Genomic DNA, 12,911 nt, shown 5'->3' with positions numbered 1-12,911 from the left:
GGGATGGCAATTGCTAAGGAAATAGGAAAGGAAATAGCTACCCAATGGACAGTTTCATTGTGCAAAGAATGCTTAGGCCTCTCCCATGAGTCGCCTTGTAGCTCTGTGCCTGCAGGAACAGTTCTGCCCTGTGCACTTCAAATGCATCAGGGACAGATGAGGATCAGGCTCCTGTAAAATGCTTTCCAAAATAAAAATGAACCAGAAACATTAAATAAAACATTGGCAGCTATAAAAATATTGTGTTCTATGTATATTTAAAGGTTTTCCATGAATCTAGGATAAATATATGATCATTTTATTATCATTTTATAAGTTCTCTCACTCTAGCAAGCCTAGGAAATGTGTTACTAATTGAAAGCACAGTTTTAACACTGGATACCATGCTCTATTCTGCAAAGAAAGGACAAGGGCTTTACTAGATGTGAAAACCTTACAGATGTGCACACACAGTTAAATAAAACTTTATACTACTAGTAAAATAAAGTGACAGAAAATAAAAATAAACATGAGAGTAACAATAAATATTATGGGAGTAATAAGACAGAATGCTCATAACAGGAAAACAGTAAAATTTCTGGAACCGCAGCTTCCAAATTTCTTAGAATTTCTGGAAGAATACTTTTAATTTATACTTACATGTATATGTTTACATTTTTGTATCATGTGAAACTTTTCATAATACAAACCACATATTATAAACTTTAAATCACACAAAATTATATTATGTTGTTACAAACTGCATTCAAAAATATATACCAACAGAACAAAATATTTCAAATGGTTGGAGAACAAATAGCTTAGAACAGGAAGAGAAATGTGGTGTATGTGAAGACTGGCTGGACGTGAGACCTGAGTACCGTACTTCATTAATCACGCTAACAAGTGTCCACCGACAGCTCTGATGTCAATTATGTTAGATCAGTTAGTTCCCGGCACCTTGACGACTTTGTGAAATTACCCTGAGAGACTAGTAGTCAGACTGTGATGTTTAAGTGAAGGTTTTGGTGAAACACAAAACACCGGCTGCTGATGTTCTGCTTAGAGGCAGAGTGTGGACCACAGCATGAGGGCTCAGTGAATGGATTAGTTACTTTACTCCATAGTGATAAAAAAAAAAAAAGGCAAACTGAGCAAGCAGCTTAAGGGAGAGTTGATCCTGTGTCACAGCCTGAGCGCTGTAGAGTGAGGCTGACTTCTGTACATCCAATCAGAAAAGGGACTTTTCGATGCTTTCTTCTTTAATCCAATCTGGGATCCCGGTCCATGAGACAGACCCACCAGGGTAGGTCTTCCTCCTCTGTTAAAATTTTCTGACCACCCTTTCACCAGCAATGAGATCAACCATCACACTGAATGATGCTGTAACTGTAAGAACCATTCATGCGATTTGCCCAGACAGTAATGTTTCTGTTCAAAACAGGCATAGCAAGAAAAGTTAGGCATGAAAAAGCCTGAAAATATGAAGAAAACCATTAAATATACTCAGAAATAAAAGAGATTAAAGGTTCCTCCAGAAGCTTGGTGCATTCCTGACTTTTTCTAAGGAAACTGCTGTCTTATTCCTGAAGGGGAATTTAAATAGAACATATCATCCTTAGTTTTGTCAGATTCCAATCTACATAGTAACTGACTTACAAGATATCTTGATGTTCTCTGATAAAGTCTTCAACTTTCTTCCTTTGATTTCCTACCTCATCATTCAAGCACACTCAACTAACCATGAAAAACAGAAAATTTAAAGATCTCATTAGTGGGCCACAGGGCCATTCAAACACTGCAGTCCATAACAATGTGTGGCTATTAGGGTCGCAACCTCTTTCCTCTTAACATATCGCTGCATTCAAGGCAGTTGAATTTGAAGAAGAAAAAGCAATGATCTCTCTCTCTCTCTCTCTCTCTCTCTCTCTCTCTCTCTCTCTCTCTCTTTCTTCTCTCTCCTCTCTCTCTCCCATCCTCCTTCCCACCAGTTTGCTGCTCCTCACAGCAATATCATAGGTGTAAAGAGAATGAAAACATTAAAAAAATTTTAAGACATTTTTACTCTAAATTGATGCATAGCAAAACACATCTAAATGGGTTTAATGATATCGCAGTACATCCAAATGGTTCATGTTGTCAGAAACGAGGAATTGCGTATCTTCTACATCAGACTGTACTATTCTGTTTTATTTGGGAACTGCTTCAAATTCTCTCCATTAGCTACTTAGAAGCACTGAACTGGCTGTTGTCAGTCATAATTATCCTACTACGCTGCAGACATTAGACCTCTTTCTCAGTATCCAACCGGAACCTGTGCCTCGAATGACTGTGGTTTGAAGGTCGGTAGAGATGGCTGGTTGATGACTTGATGCCTACTTTGAGGAAGTTCCCTGAAGTCTGTTCTTAATTTAAGCACAGTGTACATTTGAAACTCCTCAAGCAACTGAAGTCAATGGCAATCCGAACATATAAGTACTTTGACATGTCAGTTTTCCAGCCGTGTTCCCCTTACAAGAGTCGCACTGGATTGGAAAAATTTTCCTCTAAAGAGATCTGTGATCTTCAGACATTCTAATGACTCCCCTAAATATAAAAAGACCCCCCGCCCCAAGCCCAGGAAAAGTTCAACATTTCTAGATGGCATAGCATGACATTTGTTTGCTCGGGAAGTTAGTCTTCTTAATGAAACGTTCTCTCAGTCTTTGTCTTAAAAAAATGGAAAACACGGTTGAAGAACCTCAAAGCCCATAGTGTTCAAAGCACGGCTAGGAAGTGGAAACTAGGAGAAACAAAATTATGCTGGAGCTATTATGAGATAATTTTTAAAGATATGCTTTGAGAACACAAATAATAGATTGAAAGGCCATGGAATGTGTCAAATCTGTTACACAGACACCATTGTGTCCCGCTTCCTAGGAGTGAGATAATCATCACATAGCTGACTGATAAAAATAGATGGGTGGACTCTCAATATATTTTTACTCAAAGGGTGGTCAGTCCTGATCTAATGTGGGCTGACCTGACCACTGGTCTCAATCTCTCCTGTTTCTTTCATCCCACCCATGCCTGACCTAAGAACTTTGCCAAAGGAAGCACTGTCGGCTACTCCCAGTATGCTGAAATTCCTCAGAAGTGTTTTGCAGAGTTGGATCCACACATCTAAGAACTGTATTTTCTGGAGAGTCATTGGCAAGGTACTTTCTGAATGATAGAAGGCTAGCCAAGATTAAACTTGAAATCCAACAGAAAGCCTTTCACAATTTAACACTGATAAGTTATTTATGTATGTACAGACTTAGAATTTATAACTTCTTTACTGTCTGGGTTATATTTGAGTGAATTATTGTGGTTAAAATATAAGATTTTTGGCCCCTGAAATATCCCTTTAAGAAATGCTTTCCTACTTTAAAAAAAACAAATCAAAATCATTACGTAAGAGCGTGGAGAAAGAAGAATGAAATTTAAGGAGTAGAATATCAAGGAGTTGTCTTCTGGGCTGACTAGAAAAGGCCACAGTCTGTTGATTTCTAACTAGGACATGCTCCCTGTTCGTTTACCCCAAAGTGAGCCAGAATGCACAGGGAGGGGGTGAGTGGGGCCTCCTTGTTCATTGTGATGACCTACGCTTGCACCAGCTACATTTCACTTGTAAGTTGAATGAGAGCTCGGAGGTCAATGTAATGAACAAGTGCTTCTGCTAAAGATTTCCCCCAAACAAACGCCATGCAGCATAACAATTAAGAAAATAATCTCTAGACTCCAACTGCCTGAGTGACAAATTGCTTAACACCAGAAATTCCCTCCAGTATCTTCATCTGGAAAACTGAAAATAATAAACAGTGGTTAAATGTTTCAACTCCGATAAAAATCATTCTAATGCTAGTGTTTCTTTGTTTATATTCTGCATGCCCGAAGACAAATTACATAATTTCTCTAGGCCTGAATTCTCTCATTTATGAAATGGTAATTAGAACAGAGCCCTGCCAAGCCATTCCTGAGCGAAGTGGAATCTAAATTATATACTATGCCAAATTGCCTTCCCAAAAGATTATGGACTTTTTCCACTATCGTTGGGTATTAGCAGTTTACTTTTAAACAAGTGATGGGATAGCAATGGGAATTTTCTTAAACAACCCTGACTTTTCATAGATTTAACCATAATGCAAATATTTTGGAATTATTGTTTCCTAACAATGCTTGTGTGTTATGGATTCAGAAGAGTTTGTCCAGTCCAATGCCCATTCATTCTCCAGGTATTTACTGAGAGTTGACCATGTACTAGAAACTGTCCTAGGCACTGTGCAGAGAACTGGAAGGCACATAAGAAAAAGTAATTACCTCAGTGGAGCTTATGTCTTTGTGCTGAGATTAATGGTAAACTATTTAATAAATACTTTATGCGGGAAACAGAAAGACAAGAAAGGAAGGAACACAGCCTTCTGATCTGGGGAGAGAAAGTGGTTTTTGGTTTTTTTTTGTTTTTTTTTACAAGGTTGGTCAGATACATGACTGCAAAGTACTCAATACTTGAGACTTGAGCAAAAGTTTAAAGGAAATAAAAGAAAGTGTCGTGCATATCACGTGGGAAGGACACCAGGGGCAGGGACAAACAAACCCAAGCAGGACAGATGCTTGTTTGAGGAATTTAGAGACGGTCGGCAGGTTGATGCTAAAAGTGAGGTAAGGTGCAATCAGAGGTCCTTGAAAGCATTGCAAAGCTTTTGATTTTAATTTTAGCTAAGATATGGGGAAAGCAGACATGTCACAGGCCACTCTCATGATCTGACTTACCTTTTAGCATGATGATCACGTGTTGGATGAGCATGCATGCCTTGGTCAAGATAGAAGCATGCAGATGACTAAAACACAAAGAACAATTCAGAATGGATAATGGCTTTTGTGGTGGTAACAGCACAAATCTTCTATTGCAGTCCTTAAGATAGATCCAGCAGAAATTATTGAAAGATTGTATATAGTGAAAAAAAATAAACGAATCAAGGACAACAGCATAGATTTGGGCTTGAACATTTAAGGAGATGGAGTTTACAGTTGGTTTGATGGTAGAGACTCTGAGAAGTATGGATTCTAGAGAGGTTATGAGGCATTCACCTTGGGACATGTTAAGGATTGGAATTATTTTAGATATTCCAATAGAAATACTATGTGGGGAATTGTATATAAGAGGTCAGATTTTAAGGAAGGGGTCTAGGCTAGGAGCACTCGTGCAGCAGTCAGTGCGTAGATGGTGCTTAGGCCATATGACCACAAGGCAACAGGTACTGGTAAAGAGGAAATCGTGAGCAATAAACCTCGGAGAAACACAGAGTAGAGAGTTCAAGGAGGGGAGTGAAAACAAGCAAGGGCAATGGAGAAGGAAAAGTCAGTGAGTTATAATGACCCCAGGAGAGAGCAGTAACCTTGGTACCAAGTCCAGCAGTGTTTCTATAAGGGATGCTGGTGTGGTCGATCTGTAAACTCAGCTAATTTCTATATAAGGTTGGAGCTGATGTTATATGACCTATACAAGGGCAGTTTCAATGAGACATAAACTCAAAGATTAGTGGAAAGAGTTCAAGACAGGAAAAGGGAGGAATGAGACACAGTAGACAACCCTACGCAGAGCCAGTACTCTCATGAAGAGTGGTTACGTTACTCCAGCTGGAGGGCATTTGAAACAAGCAGGGGATTTCTTAATAGGGAGAATTAAAGCATCTTTGTTTATTATGGACATGATCCAATGGAGAGGAAAACTGTTGATGAAGGAGGCAGATAGAGAGAAAGCTGGGGTTTTCCTTTCAGAAGTTAAAAGGAGACTATGGAAAAGTAGAAATGCTTGCATTGGACTTTCAGGCAAAAACATACTAAGAATGAGGTAGCAAAAGGCACATATGTGAATAGGTATGCATTTGTGAAGGTATCATGACTTGCTTTTGATTTTTCTACTCTTAAAAGAAAATAAGAAGAAGATATTGTCACTCAAATATAACCTCTGAGCTGGCAAACAGAAAGCCCTGGGAGAGACCTGGATGGGTGAGAGAACAAATTATCTAAGAAAATGCAGACGGTGGCTTTTCATAGTGTTTGAAGCTGGCAGTCATGAATGGAACTTGTCACGAAACCCATTTGTCCAGCCTGAGTGCTTTCCCTATTTCCATAGGTGCAGGTGTGTTCTGTGAGGAGAGAGGGAATAAACACAAATTAGGGTTCTGGAAAGTAAACAAAGAGCAGGCAAGCGTTTGCAAACACGTGGTGTTGGTAGGAAGCTTACCTTGTTATGAAAAGGGGCCGGTGAGGCATTTTTTAAGTAGTAGGGATGATGATTTATATTGGTTTGCAGTAGACAAGGAATGATTAGAGTTTGGGCACTTTTCAGTTGCTAGCTGGAGAAACAGTAAGAGATTTGAGAATTATATGCATGCATCATTTATTAATACTTAACAAACAACATTAGAAATATACTTTTGTAAAACAACCATTTTTTCTTACACCCCATGAACTTGTAGCTAAGAGGTTTGGTCACCACTGGACATTCTCCTCCATATCCCTTCATGCCTACTTCCCTCCTTATGGCCTCATGCTTACTTTGGGAGTGCTCTGGGAATGGGATTTTACCTTTTATGTTGTACCTGAGGGAATCAGATAGGAAATAGAAGTTGCCAGTTCCTTGCGGGCAGGTACTACACAGTGGCATAACTTCATTTCTTCCATATTCTAATGATCAAAGGTGTCACAACACCTCCTGAGATTCAAGGTGAGGGCATCAGATTTTCATGAGAAGATCGTCAAAATTGATATTCATCCTTGATCACCTACTACTGTGATGTGGACTTCTTACGGACAGTGACAGAAATTTTAGGTCAATTAATCGGTCTTCTCAAGACAGGAAATGGAGGCCATATTGTGTCTGACCAGGGAATTAAATACTGAGAGTCATGACAACAGCAAACGAAGTTCATGCTCTCTTTGACCTCTTACTTAGGCAGGTGTGCTCTAAACCCAGAGGCCAGGTACCAGGTATCCTCCACATTCACGAGTTCCTTATCCTTACTGTGAAGCCACTGTTCTTCAGAAAATAAACGCTCCTGATTTGAACCCATATTGACGTTTTCCTCTTGTGATTTTTCTTTAACCCGCGCGGAAGAAAACTGCTTCTGCACACTGTGCAGTAGATTTGTGCATGGTTTAGAAGGGAATGAAAACGTGTATGGAGACATGCGAAGTTCACCAGCAAATACTGTACCTTTTAAAAATGGATTTGAGCTCCTGGGGTTCTGCTTAGGAACTGGTCTCGTGTGCCTATATCTTGTAGACTACTTCCCACTTTATCTTCTATCAGTTTCAAAGTGGTCAGATTAATGTTGAGGTCTTTAATCCATTTGGACTTGAGTTTTGTGCATGGTGATAGATATGGATCTATTTTCATTCTTCTACAGGTTGACATCCAGTTATGCCAGCACCATTTGTTAAAGAGGCTTTCCTTCTTCCATTGTATGCCTTTAGCTCCCTTGTCAAATATCAGGTGTTCATATGTTTGTGGGTTAATACCCGGGTCTTCTATTCGATTCCATATGTCGACTTCTCTGTTGTTATGCCAATACCAAGCTGTTTTCAATACTGTTGCTCTGTAATAGAGTTTGAAGTCAGGGATGGTAATGCCTCCAGAAGTTCCTTTATTGTATAAGATTGTTTTGGCTATCCTGGGTTTTTTGTTTTGTCATATAAATTTGATTATTGTTCTCTCAAGGTATGTGAAGAAGTTTGCTGGGATTTTGATGGGAATTGCGTTGAATCTATAGATTGCTTTTGGTAGAATTGCCATTTTTACTATGTTGATTCTCCCAATCCAAGAACAGGGGAGATCTTTCCATTTTCTGGTATCCTCCTCAATTTCTTTCTTCAAGGACATAAAGTTCTTGTCAAATAGGTCTTTCACTTCCTTGGTTAGAGTTACCCCAAGATATTTTATGCTATTTGTGGCTATCATGAAAGGTGATGTTTCTCTGATTTCCCTCTCTGCTTCTTTATCCTTTGTGTATAGGAGGGCAATCGATTTTTTGGAGTTGATCTTGTATCCTGCCACATTACTAAAGGTGTTTATCAGCTGTAGGAGTTCTTTGGTAGAGTTTTTGGGGTCGCTTATGTACACTATCATATCGTCTGCAAATAACGAAAGTTTCACTTCATCCTTTCCCATTTGAATCCCCTTGATCCCCTTATGTTGTCTTATTGCTATTGCTAGTACTTCAAGCACTATATTGAAGAGGTATGGAGAGAGTGGACAGCCTTGTCGTGCTCCTGATTTTAGTGGAATGGCTTTGAGTTTCTCTCCGTTCAATTTGAGGTTAGCTGTCGGCTTACTATATATTGCTTTTATTATATTTAGGTATGTTCCTCGTATACCCAATCTCTCCAGCACCTTTATCATAAAGGGGTGTTGAATTTTGTCAAATGCTTTTTCAGCATCCGATGAAATGATCATATGGTTTTTTCTTTCAATTTATTTATATGATGGATTACATTGATAGATTTGTGTATGTTGAACCAGCCCTGCATCTCTGGGATGAAGCCCACTTGATCATAATGGATAATTTTTCTAATGTATTCTTGGATTCGGTTTGCCAGTATTTTATTGAGTATTTTGGCGTCAATGTTCATGAGTGAAATTGGTCTGTAATTCTCTTTCATGGTTGTGTCTTTGTGTAGTTTTGGTATCAGGGTAATTGTAGCTTCATAAAAAGAGTTTGGCAATGATTCTTCTGTTTCTATATTGTGAAATACATTAAGGAGTATAGGTATTAGCTCTTCCTGGAAGTTCTGGTAGAATTCTGCATTGAAACCATCTGGACCTGGGCTTTTTTTGGTGGGAAGTTTTTTGATAACAGCTTCTAATTCTTCGCGACTAACAGGTCTATTTTAAATGGGACCTCCTGAAACTGAGAAGCTTCTGTAAAGCGAAGGACACTGTCAGTAAGACTAAAAGGCTACCTTCCGACTGGGAGAAGATCTTCACAAATCCCTCATCAGACAAAGGTTTGATCTCCAAAATATACAAAGAACTCAAGAAACTAGACACTAAAACTCTAACTAACCCAATTAAAAAATGGGGTACTGAACTGAACAGAGAATTCACAACAGATGAACTCCGAATGGCCAAAAGGCACTTAAGGTCATGCTCAACCTCCTTAGCGATCAGGGAAATGCAAATCAAAACCACTTTGAGATACCATCTTACACCTGTCAGAATAGCTAAAGTCAAAAACACCAATGATAGCCTATGCTGGAGAGGATGTGGGGTGAGGGGAACACTCATCCATTGTTGGTGGGAATGCAAACTCGTGCAGCCACTGTGGAAATCAGTGTGGCGGTTTCTCAGGAAACTGGGAGTCAACCTCCCTCAGGACCCAGCAATTCCACTCTTGGGTATATACCCTAGAGATTCCCTAACATACTACAAAAGCATTTGTTCTACTATGTTCATAGCAGCACTATTTGTAATAGCCAGAACCTGGAAACAGCCTAGGTGCCCCTCAATAGAAGAATGGTTAAAAAAGGTGTGGAACATATACACATTAGAGTTTTACTCAGCGGTAAAAAATAATGACATCTTGAATTTTGCATGCAAATGGATGGAAATAGAAAATGCTTTACTGAGTGAGGTAAGTCAGACCCAAAAATAGGAACACGGTATGTATTCACTCATAAGTGGATTCTAACCATAATTAAAGGTCTTTGAGCCTATTATTCGTGATCCTAGAGAAGCTAAATAAGAAGATAAACCTGATGAAGATTATTTCGCTACCCGCCAGGAGGTAGGAAATAGACAAGAGTCCCAGGTAACCTCGGGTGCATGGGGGGGGGGTGGGAGGGTTGTTGGAAGGGGAGAGGGTCAGAGAGAAGGGAGTAGGGGAGGAATGGGGAAAGCTCGGTGGCCTGGGAGGGGGAGAGTGAGGAAGGATGAAGATGGGATCAGGGAAGATTATATTTCAAATAAGGGAGTCATTTTAGGGTTTACAGGAGACTTGATTATATATGGGATCCCAGGTCCAAGGAGAGATCCCCAGATTGTTCTCTGGACAGAGGAGAGGGCGCCTGAACCGGCCGTGGCCCATAACCATACTGATGTATATTTTGCTTATCACCATAGATCCTTCATCTGGCGAAGGACGGCGATACAGACGGAGACCCACATTGGAGCACCGGACTGAGCCCCCCAAGGTCCAAATGAGGAGCAGAAGGAGGAAGAACATGAAAAAGAAAATCAGGACTGCGAGGGATGCTATCACCCACTGATACAAGGGAACGGATCTAATGAGAGTTTACCAAGGCCAGTTGGACTGGGACTGAACGAGGACGTGATCTAACCAGATTCTCGGAATTTGGCCTGATTCTCTGAATGTGGCTGGCCTGAAGTCTTTCTGAAAAGCCATTGACTATGATACTGGGACTTGTTTCCTCTGCATATACTGGATTTTGGGGATCCAGTCTGTTTGGATACTCACCTGCCTGGACCTGGAGGGAGGGAGGAGGAACTTGAACTTCCCACAGGGCAGGAAACCCTGACTGCCCTAAGGGACGAAGAGGGAGGAGGAGAGGGAGTGGGGGGAGTGGGAGGGTGTTGGGAAGAGGGGCGGAAATGGAAACTTTTATAATTTAATAAAATTTACTCTCAAAAAAAATAAAATATCATCTATCTGGGATGATAACTCCAAAAAAAAAAAACCGATTTGACTGTCTGTGAAATAGGATGAGAGTATATTCTGGAATCAGTCTCTCTTGGATACCAAAGGATGGAAGAATTCTCTCCTTAAAACCTCCATTGGAGGAGGGATCCTTCATCTGGCGATGGATGGCGATACAGACGGAGACCCACATTGGAGCACAGGACTGAGCCCCCCAAGGTCCAAATGAGGAGCAGAAGGATGAAGAAAATGAAAAAGGAAATAAGGACTGCGAGGGATGCGATCACCCACTGATACAAGGGGACGGATCTAATGAGAGTTCACCAAGGCCAGTTGGACTGGGACTGAACGAGGACGTGATCCAACCAGATTCTCTGAATGTGGCCTGATTCTCTGAATGTGACTGGCCTGGAGTCTTTCTGAAAAGCCATTGACAATGACACTGGGACTTGTTTCCTCTGCATATGCTGGATTTTGGGGATCCAGTCTGTTTGGATGCTCACCTTCCTGGACCTGGAGGGAGGGGGAAGGAACTTGAACTTCCCACAGGGCAGGAAACCCTGACTGCCCTTGGGGACGGGAGGGAGGAGGAGAGGGAGTGGGGGGAGTGGGAGGGTGTTGGGAGGAGGGGCGGAAAGGGAAATTTTATAATTTAATAAAATTACTTTCTAAAAGATAAAAAAAAAAGGTTTCCGATCTAGACAGCATGAGAGACCAAGTTTACAATGAGTTGTTCCTTCCCTCTGACACCACTCTCTACTTTGAAGGGAATATCAAACCTGCTAGGGAAATAATTCATTGATATTTGTTTTTCTCACCTAGATCTCTCTGTTAGTTTATCATCTGTATTTCATCTTCTTCTTTCTTCTTTGTGCTTTACAGGGATACTTAGGTAAACTCCATCTCATAAAAAGGCTTTCAACATCATGATCTAGTTTGTCTGCCTCTGTATTCTTTTCACCCTGCTTGGTACATTTGCCTATAATCCAGACCACATAGCTGGTTCCACTCCCCCCTACTTGGTCTACCTGAAGTCTGATTACTTGCCCTGCACTGGGGTCCTGATCCATCCTCTTTGGGTGATCACAGCTGCGCACTGCAATTTACCGCGTCTTCCAGTGATTCTTGGCGTCACAAACCCAGCAGACGCCACTGAAGAGAATGTCACAGTGACCGGTTATGAGAAAATGATCCATCACCCATTCTTTTCGATCTCTTCAATTTCATATGACCTCATGTTAATCAAGCTGAAAAAACTGGTTGAACCCGGGAACCATATAAAAACAGTCGCACTGCCCCAACACATCATCCCTGAGAATACCCTGTGCTCTGTCTCCACCTGGGCCTACAATCTGTGTGACAGCATCAAGGATCCTGATTCACTGCAGACTGTGGACATCTCTGTGATCACCAACGCGGAGTGCTGTAATGGCTATAAAGCCTATGACATCAAAGAAAACATGATCTGTGTGGGCATCGTGCCAGGGCGAAGGCTACCCTGCAAGGAAGTGTCGGCTGCCCCAGCGGTCTGCAACGGTGTACTTTATGGAATCCTGTCCTATGCAGACGGCTGTGTCCTGAGGGCTGATGTTAGTATCTATGCTAGCATCTTTCACTACATGCCCTGGATTGAAGACACCATAAGAAATAACTGAGCTCGCTCAACAGGAAGAATTCAGAACCTTGTGACAAAACTTGTGCCCGCACACATCCAACCTCACGATTAAAACCCCTGGGCTCATTGACCTGTGGGAAAAAAAAAAAACCTCCAGTTAAAGGATGTGGATTGGAGGTAAACGTGTAGAGGTAGCTACCTCTGTTACTATACCTGTTGATTTTGCCTAGTCTTCTATATATGTTTTAATGTTTGCTTTTCATTTATTTTGTTCTCAAGTACTGTTTAAAAATCTATTCATTTGTGGACTATATTATTTTTCTTCACTCATAGACTATAGGAATTTACAAGTTGTATTTTCTTCTGCTACCTACCAGTTTCATTGAAAATGTTAAATAAATATATATTTAGAAAAGCGCACAGTCATATTTGGGCTTCATTTGAGAAGTTTCTTTCTGTAGTAGATGGTGATTCTTGCAGAAATTCACAACTGGTTAAAGCACATAGAATAAATATCAGTGGAGGGCTCTGCCACAGTGGGACATCTAAATTACAGACCACCATTCCCACCCACAAGGCTCAGGAAGCATCAGGGAAGAGAAAGCAAAAACATTGTCAGAGCCAGAGGTTTGGGA

General features: G+C 40.8%; 1 pseudogene; it reads left to right on the top strand.

Moving 5' to 3' along the window:
• The first annotated feature begins 11,581 nt into the window (after positions 1-11,581).
• On the top strand, positions 11,582-12,447 carry LOC148120620 (putative inactive serine protease 58 pseudogene; annotated as a pseudogene).
• Positions 12,448-12,911: the final 464 nt, after the last annotated feature.

The sequence above is a fragment of the Myodes glareolus genome, chromosome 10 (assembly GCF_982192425.1).
Source record: "Myodes glareolus chromosome 10, mMyoGla1.1, whole genome shotgun sequence".
Lineage (NCBI taxonomy): Eukaryota > Metazoa > Chordata > Mammalia > Rodentia > Cricetidae > Myodes > Myodes glareolus.
The sequence above is the reverse complement of the archived record's forward strand: the minus strand, read 5'-3'. Positions and strand labels throughout refer to the sequence as shown.